This window comes from Phoca vitulina, unplaced genomic scaffold (genome assembly GCF_004348235.1).
Source record: "Phoca vitulina isolate PV1807 unplaced genomic scaffold, GSC_HSeal_1.0 scaffold31, whole genome shotgun sequence".
Lineage (NCBI taxonomy): Eukaryota > Metazoa > Chordata > Mammalia > Carnivora > Phocidae > Phoca > Phoca vitulina.
The window spans coordinates 14,689,344-14,707,915 of record NW_022589734.1 but is presented as its reverse complement, the minus strand read 5'-3'; the positions used below and the strand labels follow the sequence as shown (position 1 = coordinate 14,707,915).

The window sequence follows — 18,572 nt, the reverse complement described above, 5'->3', positions numbered from 1 at the left end:
CCTTCAGTTCTGTGGCTGGGCATGGGAATTAAACTGACAAAAGACAGATTCACAGGAGAAAAGCATGCAAATTTTATTTGATATTAATATTTTTACAGGACACAGGAGTCTTCTTAAAAAAGAAATGCAGGGCCAAAGAAGTGGATAGGCCTGAGAGCTTTTATACCAATTCCCCAAAGAAAAATACAGTGTGGAGATGTGCCAAGATGAAGGGAAAGGGGTCTGGGCTGGGGCAGTAAATACTGGGAAATTGACTAGGAAAACATAGGAGGGAAACTAATGGAATATAAGGGTATTTTGGGGGGGGGTTGGTTTGTACAAATTCACCTCAGGTGGTGGAGAGGCACCATTCTCATGGGGAATGTGTCCTACTTTTAAGGTTGAAAGGGAAGATAGGAGAGTACTTCCTGCATCTTCTATTTCTCAAGTGCTTTCAGCTCAAAACAATCAATATGTCAAAGTGACATATTTCGGGGTAGCCTGTTCGGATCCTCTTCAGTGGGGAAGTGACAGGAATGGAGCTGGAAGGACACGGTGCCCTTCTTTGTTGCTCCACAATGTCCCTCCCGCCCCCATACATTCTGCAATCCCGCCTCTCCTGCTGGACTCTGATCGTTTAACTGCTGGACTCTCCAGCAAGTCTGTCCACTTCATCTCTTTACCCCAGCACTTGCCACGGTGACTGGCATGTGATAGGGACTTGGTAGGTGTTCTCTAAAATGAAGTAACAACATTTTAATGTATTCGGTGCCAGAATTGTTAGAAACCTTCGTGGTAATTTAGTCCACTTTAGTCCTCTTATTTCAAAGGTGGGAAAAAAGTAGGATAAGAGAAAAAATAAAATAATAAAATGGACCAAAAATGAAACAAACAAACAAAAAATGAAAGCCTAGAGGTAAATGGGCTTGCCCAAGGGTTGCAATTAGATAAGTAGTACATTCGGGACCAAATCCTACATCTCCTGATTCCCAGCCTCCCTCCACTTCCTTCTATTGGTCCCTCTACTACCTGATTTTAATTTTCAGGTTATTCACTGGGAGGAGACTTCACGCGAGTTTCCCATAAAACCAAGAGTCTTATGTTGTGGCAACACAAGAGAGACAGAGAGAAGGTTGGATCTGCCTGCTTTGAGTCCTCTGCCAAAAGCCGACTCTGAGCTCTCTGGATAAGCAACGCTTTCAAAGCCAGCGAAGTGCCAGGCGCTGGAGTCCTGAAACGAAGTGCCGGGCTCGCGAATAACGCATTTACACAAACTACCCCTGGTAGTGGGTGGTGAGGGTGGTTTTGCTTTAACATCCTATTAGCACATGATCTTCAGTTTCCAAAGCCTTTCTTGGTTCCAAACCTACAGGTGGTGATGGTGGGTGGGAAGGAGGTTGGGTAAGATGCTCCTCGGTTGGGAGGCAAAGCTGTTGGCTCCTCCTCGCTTGATGATTTTGCTATTGGCTATTGCTGTTGCTGCCCCTGCTGTTCCCTCCCCAGGAAAAGCAGGCATTGCTTGGAGAGCGACTGCGCCCCAGGAGCGAAAGACATGCGGAGCATCTACTGTAGAGGATTAGAATCATGTATTAGGGATCTGCCCTCAGGGAACTGCATGCTCTTTGGGGGCAGAGGTCCTGTCTTTTGTCCCCAGACGCTCGTCAAGTGTCTAATGTGTAGTTGGTGCCACCCTACGAAATGAAGAAAACACCAGGGAGACTTGAGGACATAGATTTGGTGGTGAAGGGCTAAACCCTAAAACCTGGCACGCCTCTTAGCACTGTGATGTCCCCTCATCTCTCAGAGAGAGGTGCTTCTATCACCGCCGTGTGGTTGATGTGATGATCCAGGAAGATCTGGTGCTAGAAATTCCATGTGACATCAACTGTAAAGGTTGAACACAGCTTAATTTTCTAGGAGCCGTTGGCTTGTTGTATGACATTGGGCAAATTGAACCATGTGCATGAATCTCAGTAGTCATATAAGAAGGTTTGGAAATTGACATATCAGGTCCTTTACTTATTTGAAATTCCCTAAATTTTCCCTGCTGCCAAACACCTCAACTTTCGTCTTTGGCGGGGTAGAAGCCAATCCACGAAACTGCCACTGAAAAGGGTGTTGGGGGGGCACTATGCGGATTTATGATCATAACCAGTTTTGCCACTGCCCAAAGAAAAACAGCACTGAATTTTTTAGTTTCTCAGAGGACATGCAGTGTGGAAAATCATCTTCCTTCTAGCATTTTCGAGAAAGAAAGAAGGTAGAAGAGCCATTACACTCTGCATAACTTTTCTACTTACAGACGGAATTTCTAATGCATTTTTTTTTCTTTCCTGGAGGTGTAAGGGAGAATTCCCACAGCTGGAAGAGTGTGGAAGTCAGGGGCTGTGCAGGAATGCAGGCGTAATGGTGAGACTGCACTTAATTCATTAAAATGTGTGGTTTATGAAAACCGTTTTGCCAAAAGTGAGCTTTGTGGGAAGGAAAAGGCAGTGGGGATATGCATGTGTGGGGGGAATGGGAGCAATGAGAGGTGCCAAGAGAGAAGGAAGTCTTATTTGTTGCTAAAGGTTGAATCCCACATAAGAATGCTTGGTGAGCCAAAGCAAGGAAATTAAAATGCAAATCGGGGGAGTGGAAATCTATTAAGCACAGATATTACGTACTGACATTGTTATTGTCCTGCTTTTACACTAATTGTGAATATTCTCCAATGACTGGAAGTTTCAGGAAGCTTCTTTGAGTTACCTTCCTTTTTCATTTTTTATCTTCTCTCAAATGAAATGGCAGTAACATAATAACATTGGGTTTTATCCCTTTCTGTCAATACTGTGAATGATTTAAGAAACCAGCTGCATTAGTTAGGGTAACACTAGCTAGTGTAACAAATAAACCCAAACTTTAGGGGTGCCTGGGTGGCTCAGTCGGTTAAGTGTCGGACTCTTGATTTCGGCTCAGGTCATGATCTCAGGGTTGTGAGATCCAGCCCCTGGTCAGACTCTGTGTGGGGTGTGGAGCCTGCTTAAGATTCTCTCTCTCTCTCTCTCTTTCTCCCTCTGTCCCCAACCCCCAGTTCTCTTTCTCTAAAAAAATAAAAATAAACCCAAACTTCAGTCACTTAACACAAAAAATGTTTCTTTCTCATTCCAGAATAGTCCCGAAAGGTATTCCCAGGGGGAACACAATTTTGCTCCATGAGATAACTCAAGGATTGAGGCATCTTGCATCTTGCAGCTTTGGTATCTCATTGGAACTGGGAGTCCTTTGGATGTCACCATGGAAAGAGAAAGCGAGAGTGGAGAAGCTAACCTTTCCTCTTGATTGCCCTGGCTCAGGGTGACAAATCCTATTTCTATACATATTCTACTGGCCCAACCCAGATGTCACGAGGGGCTGGAAATAAGAGTCCCTGACAGCTTAGCTCAACCCCACCAGCACCATTTTCCTAGGTAAAGAGGAGCATGAATTTTGACAAACAGCCATTGCTGCTCTCCCCATTTATCTTCGTCACTCTTAGACTCTAAGAAAAATAGCAGCATGAGTGTAACTTTTTCTCTAAGATTTCTAAAGCAGAACCCTAATCTATCTCTCCTGTGAAACCCATGATTCAAAGGGAAGTTCTCACACAGGCACTACCAGCTTCATTACACATCTGCCTCTAGGCTTTTCCCCTGATCCTTCTCCACCCCTGTTTGGAATCCACTTCCTTTTAGGAACCAGTGCCCAGACCCTGTGGTTTCTTCTGCATTCATTGTGCCTCTGCTTGTTTTTACCTTGGGGGGGGGGGGTCTCCTCCCTCAGAGATACTTCTTTGAAAAGTTTTGTTTCTATAAAAGGCATTCCAAGCATTCCCAAACCAGTGGGGAGACAACTTCCCTTAAGAAATCTCTTGACCATTCAGAGCCCCCAGATCACACCCAGGATGATCCTGACGGTAGCCACCAGTAACCGAAGGGTTCCCCGTCCTCGCTTGTAAGTCAGAGAGTATTAGAGTCAACTTACTTTGTAGAGGTTCAGAAACTGAGGTCCACGGAGGTTAAGGAGGACCTTACCTGACATTTCACAACTAGTTTGTGAAGACCCAGGCCTAGGATCCAGGAGTTTTGACATTCCACTAGCACCGTTTTCATGCTATCCTATAGTCTTAGAGCACACAGCCTGTGAGTCAATGCCCACAGACATTCAAAAACCCATGGAAGAGAGACTGAAGTGAATACATTTATACGTGTGCTATGTGTGATTTTTTGTGTCAGTCTTGCATTTTCTTTTCCCACCCAAATCTTTTTATTTCTTGAGACATGGAATTTTAAATTCCCACAATATTTCATTAGGGCATGGTTGGTGAGTGACTAGTCAGTAGTTGGTTCTCTTTCTCTCTCTCTCTCCTTTTTTTTAACATAAAAGCTAGACTGATATAAATTTGTAATAGTGTCCAAAGTACCTAGAAATAAACTTATCAGATACACACGAAATCACGAAATATCAGTCAGAAAACCTACATATTACTGAAAGAAATTAAAGGAGCGCTAAATAAATTAAAAAAAAAAATACATGACGTTCATGAAGGCTCATCATTGTAAATAAGTAAAATCTCTCCAAACTGATCTGTAGAGACAAGGTAAGACCAATTCAAGTCCCAGGAAGTTGTTTTGAGGAAATTGTCAAATTGATGGTAAAATATATTTGGAGACATGAAGTTTCAAGAACAGCAGAGACAATCTTGAAGAAAAACAAGTGGGAGGATATCATGACTCACTATAAAAATGCACCAACTTGAACAGAGTGGCCCTGGTCATGGGCTAGAAAAATGGGCCAAGTGATAAGATAGAAAATCCAGAAACAGATTCATGCACACAAGGTATTCTTGATATATGACATCACAGAGCTGTGGGGGAAGGACAACCTTTGTGACCAGTGGTCTTGGCTTAACTGGATATATACATATAGAAAAAATGAATCTTGATTTCTCACACATACTGTACACAAGTGCCAATACCAAATGTGGACTCAAACAGAATTTGGCAACTTTTTTTTCCTGAAGAGCCAGATAATAAACATTTCGGGCATTGAGGGTCATACAATCTGCCACTGTAGAAGGAAAACAGACATAGAAAATATGTAAACAAATGACAGAGACTCTGTCCCATTAAAAGTTTGTTTACAGAAATAGGTGGTGAAATGGATTGGACCAGAGTCTGCAGTTTGCTCACCCCTGTCCGAAGGTAATGATGGAGAGTATCTTTATGATCTTGGGGTAGGAAAAGAAGATTCTTGAAGAGGCACAGGAAGTACTAATCATAAAGGAAGAGATACATTGGATTCCTTTAAATTTAAGACCTTCCATTCATTAAGAAAAATGGTATTAAAAGAGTGTAGAGACAATCTGTAGAGTGGGAGAAGTTATTTGCCCTGCACAAGACTCATATCCAGAATATATAAGAGCTGTAAATCAATAAGGAAAAGACAAATAACCCAATGACGTGACCAGACACTTCACAGAAGAAGGTAGCCAAATTGACGATAAACATTTTAAAAGGTACTCTACCTCATTTGTCATCAAGGAAATGAAAATTAATGAGCTACCACCACATGCCTCCCAGAATGACCACACAGGCACTCCCCAGCTTATAGTGGTTCAACCCAGGATTTTTCGACTTTACCATGGTGCGAAAGTGAGATGCATTCAGTAGAAACCATTCTTCACATTCTGAATTTGGATCTTTTCCTGGGCTAGTGATGTGCAGTGTGATCCTCTTTGTGATGCAGAGGCAAGGGTGGCCACAGTCCCCAGTCAGCCCCGCGATCACGAGGGTGAACTGACAAGCACTCTGTACTCACACAACCATTCTGTTTTCCACTTTCAGTATAGTGTTCAATTACATGAGATAGTGTACCCTTCATTATCAAATAGGCTTTGTGTTAGATGAGTTTGCCCGGCTGAAGGCTAATAACATAAGTGTTCTGAGCACATTTAGGGTAGACTAGGCTAAGCTATCATGTCAGTAGGTTAGGTGTATTAAATGCATTTTCAACTTTTTCAATGTATGATGGATTTATTGGGACATAAGTCAAGGAAGATCTATAATTTAAAACACTGACAATACCAAATATTAGGAAGGATTTTGAGCATATACACTGCTGGTGGAAGTGTTGGCAAAACTTTTGGCAAATTTCTCTAACATGAATGTATGTATACTCTCTGACTTAGCGGTTCTACTCTTGGCATACATGACCCTCCTCCACCCCAAAATTTGTACCAAAAGACATGCACAAGAATGTTCACAGCAGAATTATTCATAAGAGCATCAAACTTTAAACAACCTAAATGTTCATCAAATGGGCAGCAGAATAGATAAATATATTATGGCATATTTATAGAATGGAATAGTACAGAGCAATGAAAATAAATTAACTCCTATTATACACAAATACATGGAAACTTTCAAATACGATGTTAAGTAAAAGTAACATTTTGTGAAATCTCACTGAGCTATATACTTACGATCTGTGTACTTTTCTGTTTGTATGCAATCATACTATGTTCAAGGTTTAAAAATCTATTGGATGAAAAACAAACAAACAACCCCCTCCCCCGGCCAAAAAACCCCCACTGCTCCTCTTCCAACTACATCTTTCAACCCCCAGAGGAGGGCAAGGCAGAGTAGCTGCACAGACGCTTAGGTAAGACTGAAAAGAAACATGACTTGGAAATGCCCACGCAATCAAAGACCCTGATGGCTCCAATATATTAAACTTAAAAGGACATCTGGTCTACTGACTACTGCACAGAAAGAATAGTGTCTGGGGACATCCGGGGCGGGGGGGGGGGGGGTTCATCTCAGAATTACCAGGTCAAGAGAATGAGGTCATGAAGTCAACAGAGCTGTAATGTTATTCTGTTCTAGCAACTGCCCCACATTGGTCTCTCTCTTTCCTGCCACTAGGCAACTGAGTTTCATAGAAGGTGGTTCTACTCACAGGACTAGTGGCTTTCTATACCAGGGGGCTTGGACTGAGTTTTCCCTAAAGTGATCAGTTGATTGGGTATATTTGGGGCTCTCTTGTTTTTTAATATGCAGTAGGTGAGAACTATATTCCTGAGTTCTGGAGCTGTAATTTTCCTAAGGTAAATAAAGGGAATTCTGCTCTCCCCAGTCAGAGTAGAAGAATAATTATTCCATCTCCTTCATATTGGCCTCTTCTAATCCTTGAACTCTTAGGAGGTCTGTATTTAAGAACTCATAAATTTAGTTCCTTTAAAGTATTCCACAGTAGCTAGAACCATTATTGGTGCTGAGTACATTCTTTGGCAGATGTACAATTGCTATTCTGTCAGTGTCCAGGGGAAGCTGGCTTTAGTGCCATGTTTTCATAAGCTTCAGTGGTTGAGACAATGCCGGCAGGATGGCAAGCAGAAGAAGTTTCAAATGTGTCACCTTGAATGTAGCTTAACATAAAAAGCACAGGCTTTGGAAGCAGACAGATCTTGGCTTAAATACAATGACCACTAGATGCTTGACCGTGCACAAATGACTTAATCTCTCTTAGATTCCATTTCCTCAATTATAAAGTAAATACAATGGTGTTTATTTTACAGAGATGGTGTATGTGAGACCTAAGACAATCTATGTAAAGTTCCTAGCACCATGACTGACCTAGACAATGATCAAAATCAATAACCATGGTAGTAATTCCTCAGTAGCACTTCCTATGTACTAGGCACTGTTGTATATGCTCTCTGTATGTCAACTCATTTATTGTCACAACAATCCCATGAGATAGGTCCTGTTAATATTACCAATTTATAAATGAGAAGTCAAAGCCCAGAGAAGTTAAGTAAATTGTTTGAGGTCAGACAACTCTGAAATGGCAGAGTGAGGATATTGACCCAGTCTGGCCATAGGGTCCCAGTTCTTATCCATAGCACTAAACTGGTTTCTTGCTGCTTCTTTTTTTAAGATTATTTATTTATTTATTTGAGAGAGAGAGAGAGAGAGCATGAGAGAGGAGAGGGGCAGAGGGAGAGGGAGAAGCAGGCTCCCCACTGAGCAGGGAGCCCAATGTGGGGTTCGATCCCAGGACCCTGAGATCATGACCTGAGCCGAAGGCAGATGCTTAACCAACTGAGCCACCCAGGCGTCCCTGGTTTCTCGCTTCTAAAGCGGAGGCAATAAAGCATGGGCTCCTTGCTTAAAGCAACTCTCCTTTCATGCTCTTTCTCACAAATCTTGATGGCGTATCTACTTTTTAGTTCAAAAGAGAGAAATAAACGAGGTCCCTGTCTTTTCTCCATTTAGCAACTCCCTCTGGATCTTGTTTTCACCTCCTCAGTGAACAGGATGGCTTCAATGGGCTTCCACATCATTGGCAAGCACACAATGAGCACCTATGGCATGCCAGGCACTGTACTAGGTGATAGGGAAATGAGAGCTCAGTCAGCTTCTTCCCCACCCATCCTTCCTCCCCCTGGGAGTCACGCTCCACCTGCGAACACTGGGGCATCAAGCCTGGAGAACACGCTTTGGACTGTCAGTGGGCCCTGCCCCTTCAGTCACTTTCAGAGAGGCTTGTGTGACTCCAGAACCAAACCCAACCCTGAGTTGGGCGAAGACATCCTCTCCGGCCTGGATTTGCTTTGTTGGTTCGCTCCCCCAAACAGCAAGTATATTGTTCCTAACTCCTGGCACACTTGCCAGCTGCAGCTCGTGACCTTCCAGAAATTGCTTCACTTTTATATAGCAGGCTTTAATTTTAACTCCCTTCCTTTTTTTTTTAATCAAAAAATAATTAAAACACATTTATTTAATTAAAAATAATTAAATAAATAAAACATTATAGCGGGCTTAGAATTCATTCACTCTGATTGGCAAGAAAGGAAAGAGAAAAGAAAAAACACACTTCATTGTTTGCCACACCTGGGGTGGCAGTGTCCTCAAGGGTTTTGCTGAGGTTGGAATTCAAGACCATCTCTCCTCTAGCCCAAACACTCCTTCTTTATTTCTCTTTAATTTAAACTCAATTTAGTTAACATAGAGTGTATTATTCGTTTCAGGGGTAGAATTTAGTGATTTATCAGTTGGATATAACACCCAGTGCTCATTACATCACATGCCCTCCTTAATGCCCATCACCCAGTTACCCCATCCCCCCCCCCACCTCCCTTCCAGCAACCCTCAGTTTGTTCCCTAGAGCTAAGAGTCTCTTATGGTTTGTCTCCCTCTCTGTTTATATCTTATTTTATTTTTCCTATATTTCCTTTCCTATGTTCACCTGTTTTGTTTCTTAAATTCTACATATGAGTGAAATCATATGGTATTTGTCTTTCTCTGACTTATTTCACTTAGCATAATACCCTCTAGTTCCATCCATGTCATTGCAAATGGCAAGATTTCATTCTTTTTGATGGCTCAGTAATATTCCATTGTATATCTATACCACCTCTTCTTTATCCATTCATCTGCCGATGGACCTCTGGGTTCTTTCCATAGTTTGGCTATTGTGGACATTGCTGCTGTAAACACTTCTGCTGACTACGGATGTGCCTCCGTGGGCCTTCCTCAGAGTTGTGGACTAAGTGGAGAGGCCAGGCCCTGAAGGGCACACCTGGCACTACCCGAATGATTTACTACAAACACAAGGCAAATTTTATTGCTGTTCAAAGCCCTCCTCTCCCTCATTCTACCTTTCTCCTTCCCTTGTAGCTTCTCCTTCCCTTAACAGATCCAAGCAGCATCCTCCTTAGGAATAGAGCTCCGCATGAATAGTCATGCCCCCGTCCACCATTAGGAGGCTCTCAGGCCTTGCCAGCTGAAACCAAGTGCAAGAACTGGGATTTCGAGAGCTTTCTTTTTTAAAGATTTTATTTATTTATTTAATTGACAAGGAGAGAGAGAGAGAGAGAGACAGCATGAGAGGGAACACAAGCAGGGGGAGTGGGAGGGGAAGAAGCAGGCTTCCGGCTGAGCAGGGAGCCCGATGCAGGGCTCGATCCCAGAACCCTGGGATCATGACCTGAGCTGAAGGCAGTCGCTTAACCAACTGAGCCACCCAGGCGCCTCGAGAGCTTTCTTGACACCCCTCTTCCTGTTTCTTGTGCCCACAGGTCCTGATATGAGCAGTATGTACTGAGATGGAATAACCCATAGGATTTCTGAGTATTTGCCTGTAGGCTTCCGGACCAAGCTTGTATCTTCAGAATTTTTCCAGGGTTGGGCCAAGAGCAACAGTGATCACTGCAAACCCAAGCTCTGCTTAGAGATCTGGAAAGAGTTTCCTGGCATGCATGTCAGGCTGAAACAAATGTTGATGCTTCTCCTAAATGAGGCATGCTTGGAGTTTTTATAAAAGGCAGGAAGATGGAGGAACTCTAGTTCTAATGTGCACCATTTACTACCCTCCCTGTATCTGGTCGTCCACTGCCTGCTCTACGGAATGGGAAGAGTTAATTCCAAGGCTCACAGAGCTGGGAGGGAGGACAGAGCTGACAGCTCCCAATAGGGAAACCGTGGGGTTTCCATACAGCTTTCTTGAGCTACAGGATTGATTTTCTGCTGGACTTCCCAAGTGTCAATGAAGCTACAGTTCTCCTTCCAGGAATTATTGGCCTCTGGGGAGACAATAAGAAAGGCACTAAAAGTATTTTTGAAAAGTTTTCCAGAGTTGGTGAATGCCATATAAGGCCCCCATTGGCTTTGATTTTTTTGCTGGGCTAGAGGGAGGAGGAAACATGAGGTGGTTGTGTGGTTGGAAGCTTTGGCCAGGGCCCATGTTTCTCTGAATTAAGACTGAGGAAACAGAATTTCCCCAGGGCCCTGGTGCTGACTTTGAGTTGAGATCTTCCAGAAGATTCTGTGGAGTGGGAAAACAGTCGCCCGTTATGCTAGTGCAACAGGGTGGTAGTCCTTCACTCCAAGCGTCTTAGTGAGACAGCCTAGGAAGGCTGAACTTTAAAAGGATGAGAAGCCATGTGAGCTGAGGGGAATCTGTGTTGTTGAGCTAGGGTTTCAGAGCAAAGTCACCTCTTGTGCTTTACCTTGTGTCTTAGGTTAGATTCCCCAGAAGCAGACCCAGAGGGATTCATTCAAGGAATGTTCCCAGGAAAAACCAGCAGGCGGTTTGAGAAATGGCCCAAAGAAAGGAAGGATGTCAGGTAAAGGTGCAGCATCATGAAAAGTCCCAGGGAGGGAATTTGTGAAGGGTGACTGATGCTCTCTCCAGAGTGTTCCTGTGCCCCACGCTGTGGTCCTGATCAGAGGCCAGGGGAGCTGGAGTATTAACGCCGCCTCCCATCTGTCATTCACTAGTTAAGGGCTGACATCCCTGGAAAGATGCAAGTTCTCATCATTGCTTTTCCTATAATCAGGCAAAGTAGTTTCAGGACCCTGAGGGTAGCCTTCCAGGAGACACAGGTACTGCTTGGCACATCTGAAGCGGGTGTGCATGATAATGATCAAGGGCTCCCAAGGAGTACGGGCAGAGTGCTGACTGCATCGTTGTCTCTTGTCTGGACTCGAGAGCCCTAGGCTGGCAGGTCATCACTTGAGGTCAGGGGTATCCAGAGCAGGTACAATTATCCATAGGAGAAACTCTACTGAAGCAATCCATGGCGGCACAGGTACAGAAGGATTTGGATGGTCACTGTTGATTTGTGAGTGCCCCAGACACTGTCACTGATCCCAGAGTTACTGTTAACCATTGGTCCTCTGGGGTTATGCCCTTCATCTTGCCTTAACTTGTTCTGGTTCTCGTGCTCCCCACCCTTCCCCCTTGACTGCATGGAGGCATGGCGGTGGGGTGGGGGCGGGGAGGGCCGTTGCATTAGCTGGAGAACAACGTACATCTCTGTGTTCTCTTCTATGTGCCACATCTGAAAGAAGGGCATAAAGCCGGATACCAAAGAATCAGCACATCTTTCTAAACCTTGGCCGTCCCTCAGTCTGGAGTTCCTACCACAATGTAGGAACCCTCTGGATTATAGATGTTCAGCCAGCCTGCTCCCTTGACCCAAAGGAGTGACAGGAGCTCCCAGTCATTATAACAGAGCACAGCCCCATGGGCAGAACTCAGAAGGCATGGCTCTTGTCCTGCAGAAACAAGAAAGAGCTTCTTGAAGCCTGAGGCTCAGCGGTTGGCCTCTTGAGTGCGACATGCTTAGCGGTGCCCTGCCAGCCTGGAGGGGAACAGAGAAATAAGATAGAAAGCCTGGTCTGGGACCAGTTTCCCCTCTTCCTGCAGCACTGGGAGACCGGCCGGGAGAAAAATGTGAGGCAACAGCCGAGAAGCAGAGCACCCAACGACTGGTTTTGTGCAGGTGCAAATCCTAATGGTTACTCCTGGCCACGGAGGAGCCTCTCAATCCTTGTCAAGCCTCTTCCTCAGACTAAAAATAATCACTCATATATAAACAAACGTAAATACATTTTTAACATGCCTCAGAAAACCACCTTCCTGTTGGGTTTCAGGGCGCTCTCTGCAAGTCAACAGGCAGATCGTAAACGCAGCTGCAACCTGCGTTGGAACTTTCCACCACGGGCGGGCCGCTGTGACCTCAGGTGACATCTGATTGTGGGTGCCAGAGTGACTTTGTGTTGAGAGATTAGAATCTCTAACTGCTTTGTGGTTTCGGGAGGGGGCAGGCAAGAGAGGCCAGAGCCGCGGAGAGGGGTGAGAGCTTAAAGCTTCAGGGTGAATACCACCAGAAAGCCCTCGCAGTTTGAGGGTCACTCGTGTGGCTTCCTGAGGAAAGTTCCAGTAGCCAGAGTGCAATGCCGTTGCAACGTTAGCCAGTGGAAACCAAGGAAGCCCATCACTCTGCCAAGCAGCTAGCTGAGTGATGGAGATGGTATTTCCCCCCTATGTGGTGGGCAGGCGGAGGTGGGAAAGAAACTGACCAACTGACAGCACTCGGAGAGAATTTGGCATGATGAAAAATGTATTTTCTCTTAAAGGCGTACACACAGCAGATGACCCCTGAGTAGTAGCATATGTCTAATCAACTAATGCTGGGTGTTCCTGCCAAGGAAGTCTTTCTAACTCACTTATCAGACATCAGATGTCTCTTACCTCTCCTTGGAACTTGTCATCATTCCATGAAAGGAAGAGATCGGGGCAAATAAGGATTTGCATCGGGAGGACATTGTGTGCTTTTCAAAGAGGGGTCCACATCCCCGGGGAGGCAAGGAGAGGAATGATTAGGAAAACGTGCGGGATACAGAAACAGAGACCGAGGGTAGAAGACATGTGCCCAAAGTCATGTGGCTTAGAGCCAGTCAAGTGCAGAGGCATTTTGCTGGGCACCAAGGTTAAGATGGCTTCACACCCAGCTGCTGCTTTGGCAATGACCTAATGCTTCCTATTCTTCTGAAGAAACGTTGGAAGCTCAGTCCAACCAAACAAACAAGAAGCTGTGCTCAGGCGGGCAGAGTTCTGAGCCCCCAACTCCAAGTTCATTCACAGCCTTTAGAAATGTTTGGGAGGTTCCTTCCCTTTGGCCTTCAGCCCCGGACAGGGTCCTTTCTCTGCCCGTGGGTAAAAGAGGAATTCCTCTCGCCATGCCAACATCACCTTCTCCTTCTCACCTGAGGAGAGAGCAGAGACGGGGCGAGACCAGGCCTGCCCAAAGATGGAGTTTCCAGCCATGAGGTCATGTTGGTTCCTCATCTAGGCCTGAAACCAGAGGGCACTTGGCAGCGGCCTTGAGGGAAGAGAGTGTCAGATTTGAGATTTTATGTTTGGCCTGGATGTTTTCCAACCTTAAACTCAAATGAAAACCTTAGAAATGTTATATTACCCAAGAGAGTGTGTGTGTGTGTGTGTGTGTGTGTGTGTGTTGGGGTAAGGGTGGGGGGAGGGGAATTGTCATGGGGGAGGGGGCCGTTATACAGCTAAGCAAGCACACCTGAACTACAGCAGACCCTCATGGTCCCCACAAAGAGGACGGGTCCTTACCACCCAAATTCTCAGATTCTGTGCTTCAATCACCCAGCAGTCCGGGCGCATGACTGGAACACCTGGGCTCCCCACTCCTTTGCTTGCTCACCTTCCTTAAATCTCCACCTCTCGGACCTCCAACTTGTCCAGGTGTAAATCAGAGACATGAATCAGAGAGCAGGCATCTTTCCACTGAGAGCGCGGCGCTCGCGGAGTCGACGGCGCATGTGATTTCTGCGTATCAGTCACCCATGCTTCCAACACGGATTTGAAAAATGGGAAATGCTGAGAGGCTTGCTGCATCTCGTTTCTGTCCTTTGCAAAGGACTTTTCCCATTTCAGACAACTGTCTCTGCGGTGAGCTGAGCGTGTGTGTGAAAGCATATGTTTGCGAAACAGATGAAACATTTGCGTATAATAGCATTTTCACAGCAGTCAGTATAAACAGGGAGAAACTTATCTTCTGCAAGTGATTAGGAGTGGCTTTTCGTGGGTGTCTGCGAAATGACAGATCGTGCAATTTTTAGGGGAAAAAAAAGTTTGTAGAAAAAAAAACCCTACAGGCAATAATATTTTGACCTTGAGGGGAACAAATATGCTAGCTTGTTTATAGAAAACAAACTCCTCTCCAAAGTTTACATTCGGAAGAAACTTGGTTGATTGCTCATAAATTGAGAGCAGAATTGTTGATTGCTGGGGTTAGTGTTCTTTTACGAAAGTGAAAAAATTGTATGTAATTAGATTAAGAAGAGATTTCAGAAGAAAGGGTGAGGATTTGAGTAATCGTGGAATCAATAGAGGCGCATTTTGATTTTATTAGCCACCTATTAGAGCAGTCTTTGCCATTTTATGAGTGACGCGCAGCGTTGGGATGTTGCTGTTGAAAATCATTTGTGTCCGCTGTCTGGACTAATTGAGCGACAATAAGAAAACGCTGTTTTTAGATAAACAATGGGCGGCAGAGCTCCATCGGTCCCTGCAGGGAGCGTGTTTATGCCTTTCAAAGAGCGACTGGCTGAGCTCACATGCCACAGTCATTTCACAGAGGAAAGTCAAGTCGTTTAAATCGACTAAATTGAACACAGTTTTGAAATGGAAATCAGTAATCCCAGTTTGGAGCTGCCTCGTCGTCAATGGGAAGCTAGAGGCGCAGATTGCCTTCTGGTTCTCTCGCAAGCCTCATTCAAAGGAAGGGGGCCCCTGAGCAACGTAGATGGCAAGTTAGCAATACAAGGGAATGAAATATCACATGTCATATGTTTTGGGTAGTGTGTGGGTGCCGAACAGGCTGACATGAAGATATCATCATAAACCCCAGCTGCCTGCTTCAGCTCCCTCTCTCCTGCGCAGAAACAAGATGGGCTCCAGACAGACGGACACCCAGAAGGCTCCAAGGAGGATTTAAATGGGTGACTTGCTGCTCCCTGCACCCAATAGGAAGGCATTTCTCTTTAGGGGCATAAGCTCTCACTTACCTTCTCTCTCCTCCTCAAAATGTGCTCCTTCCTTCCTTCTCCCTCCATGCCCTTTAGAATAAAGAATGTCTAGAGGCAAATACCTACTTTGCGTAGAGATTAAGATCTCTGGCTACAGACTGAGAACAGAAAGGTATTTGCAGGCTAGTCTCCTTAAAGTCCTTTATCTTAACATTGGCTCATACACCCACCAGGCTCTTGCAGCCTCCAAGGGGTGCCTGGGGGTGTCTCAACACCTCCCTCTTCTCAGCTGTCTGCCTTCCCCAAGCGGAGTCAAACAACCACACAATCTAGGTAAGAACTGCATGCTTGCTTGACAAACACGCCTTCGAGATAGGTTCACTGTACCCCACAAACTAAGTTGCTCCACCCCCCCAACTATGAAATTTTGTTGTCACCGCTGAGCTTGAGGAAGCTGAGTGCAGTCCATTGACGTTTTCATTGAACAACTCTTGTTCGAGCACCTGCTCAGGACGGGGTCCCGTGCTGGTTGCAGAGGAGGCAACCTCTCAAAAGACCAGCTTGTGGAACTTGAAGCCTTGTAGGGATACAGAGAGGCAGGCAAATACAATATAATAGAATATTGTTCTGGGGGCGCCTGGGTGGCTCAGTCGGTTAAGCGTCTGCCTTTGGCTCAGGTCATGATCCCAGGGTCCTGGGATTGAGCCCCGCATCGGGCTCCCTGCTCAGCGGGAGGCCTGCTTCTCCTTCTCCCACTCCCCCTGCTTGTGTTCCCTCTCTCGCTGTCTCTCTCTCTGTCAAATAAATAAATAAAATCTTAAAAAAAAAAAAAGAATATTGTTCTGGTGAGACACGTTCAGGACGCCGTTAGTGGCTTCCTCCTTGTCGTGGTGAGCTTGGGCTGCTGTAACACTATACCATAGGCTGGGGGGCTTAAACAACGGGTCTTTATGTCTTAGAGTTCTGGAGGCTGGAAGTTCAAGATGAAGGGGCTGGCAGATTCGTCGTTTGGTGAGATTCAGTTCCAGGCTGCCTTCTCGCTCACGTCAGGGAGAGAGGAAGATCTGGTGTCTCTTCCTCTTCTTACAGAGGCTCTAATCCCATCATCTGGGCTCCAGCCTCATGACCTCATCTAAACCTAATTATCTCCCAAAGGTTCCACCATCACAGTGGAGGTTAAGGGCCCCGCATGTGAATTTGGGGGGCTGCCAGCGTACTCAGCCCCTTAGCCAGTTCTCCTTAGCACCCCACCTTATACCACCACACCCTGACTTTCTAGTCACCCCGTTTCCCACCCTTTATGCCACGGCAAATTCCCTTGCTTTGTGATGGCTGAAAACACAATGTTCTTTCTGTCCATTCCCCTGGTCCAAACCACTGTCACAGATTAAAACTACTCTTTACACAATCCTTAACTGATGACCCCTCGGAGTCCTGCCCCACTGGTACATTGCCCAGGACAAACAGCCAAGAAGATTTCTCCACTTTCTCTTCTTTATTACCATTTCCTGGCTTTCCCTATCTTGGACACATTATAGTATTCACTCAGAAATGATCTGCGGTGGCTGATTTTACGTGTCAGCTTGGCTAGGCCATGGTGCCCTGGTTTTTGGTCAAATACCAGTCCAGACAGTGCTGTGAAGGTATTTTTTAGATGCGATTACCATTTAAATCAGTAGACTTTACGTGAAGGAGATTATCCTCCAACACGCGGATGGGCTCAGGGGACAGAGCATGGGGCCAAAATGGATTATTCTCAAGCTTTAAAATTGAATGGAACTTACTCTGCTAGGTTTCAAACTTGCATGGGACCCATAACACCTTTTTATTTTTTTCCTTCCAGCTTTTCCCTTTTGGAGTGGGAACATCTAGCCTCAGCATGCTCCACCTTTGTATTTTGGAAGCAGACAACTTGTCTGCTTTTACAGGTTCACATATGGAAAAGAATTTTGCCCCAGGGCGAATCGTACTCTGAGTCTCACCTTTAGGTTATTTAGACAAGTTCTAGGACTTAGAGTTGCTGCTGGAATAGCTTAAGATGTTGGGGCTGTTGGGAGGGGGTGAATGTATTTTACATGTGAGAGGGACACTAATTTGGGGGGAGGGGCGAGAGGGTGGACTGTTATGGGTTGAAATGTGTCCCCCCACCAAATTTCTGTATTGAAGCCCCAGCCTCGGAATGTGACTATATTTGGAAATAGGGTTTTTGCAGATGTGATGAGTTAAGATGAATTTATGCTGGAGTAAAGTGGCCCCTGAATCCAATATGACTTATGTTCTTATAAAATAAGGGGTCATTTGGACAGACGCACACATAAGGGAGCACCATGTGAAGACTGGGGCATGTTGCCACAAGCCAAGGATCTACCAGAAGCTAGGAGACAGGCATGGGACAGATTCCTCTCTCGAGCCGTCAGAGGAAACATGGCCCTGCCAACACATTGATTTCAGACTTCTAACCTCCAGAACAGGGAGACAAGACGTTTCTGTTAAGCCACCCATTTGTAGTATTGGCCACAGCAGCCCTAGCAAGTCAATAGTGCCATCCCTTGTCACGTTTACACTATTCTCCCCATGGGATCATCATCTGGAAGCCCACCTTGCTGGACGCTCTTATGTCATGTAGGGGTGATGAGGTGGTCCTGCCCCACAGCCCCCATGATTTTGGCTCCTCTGGCCTGCCTGCCCTGCCACTATACCATGAGTATCAACACGGGCAGGACGCAGCCACACTGTGATGGATTGCTTGCTCTGGTTCCAAGTACTGCTCTGAAAAAAATCGGTTCAGCACCAGCTTCACCAAAAATGAAGCCCCAAATTATTAAGTGGCTTAAGCGTATTAGTATCCCACATACAGAGATCACATTCCTACTGAAACACCCATTAATGTTTAAAAAAAAAAAAAAAGTAAAAGGAGAAAAAATACAACCTCAAAAGTGATCTTGGTCTTTGTTGAAAATTCTGGCAATATTAGGTCCAGGTTCGTCAGCAAGACCCAGGCGCTTCTTACATGAACTAGCTCTGAAAAGTAAAGCCCAGGGGGTGCCCGGCTGGCTCAGTCAGTAGAGCACGCAACTCTTGATCTACAGGTTGTAAGTTCAAGCCCCACGTTGGGTGTGAAGATCGCTTAAAAAAAAAAAAAAAAGCGAAAAGTAAAACCCAATTTATTTCTTCCAGGGAATACCTCTAATGAATTAGGAATACAGAATAGTGTAAGAGGCACCAGTT

At 45.3% G+C, this 18,572-nt stretch overlaps 1 long non-coding RNA gene across 1 annotated transcript in view; it reads left to right on the top strand.

Annotated features, from left to right (window-relative positions):
• LOC116644952 overlaps positions 1-10,681 on the top strand; it is a 38,464-nt gene extending 27,783 nt beyond the window's left edge. Inside the window, exons 2-3 of the long non-coding RNA XR_004301856.1 lie at positions 2,319-2,388; positions 10,082-10,681. This is a non-coding gene — a long non-coding RNA (uncharacterized LOC116644952). The remainder of the gene's footprint in view (positions 1-2,318; positions 2,389-10,081) is intronic.
• The last annotated feature ends 7,891 nt before the right edge of the window (positions 10,682-18,572 follow it).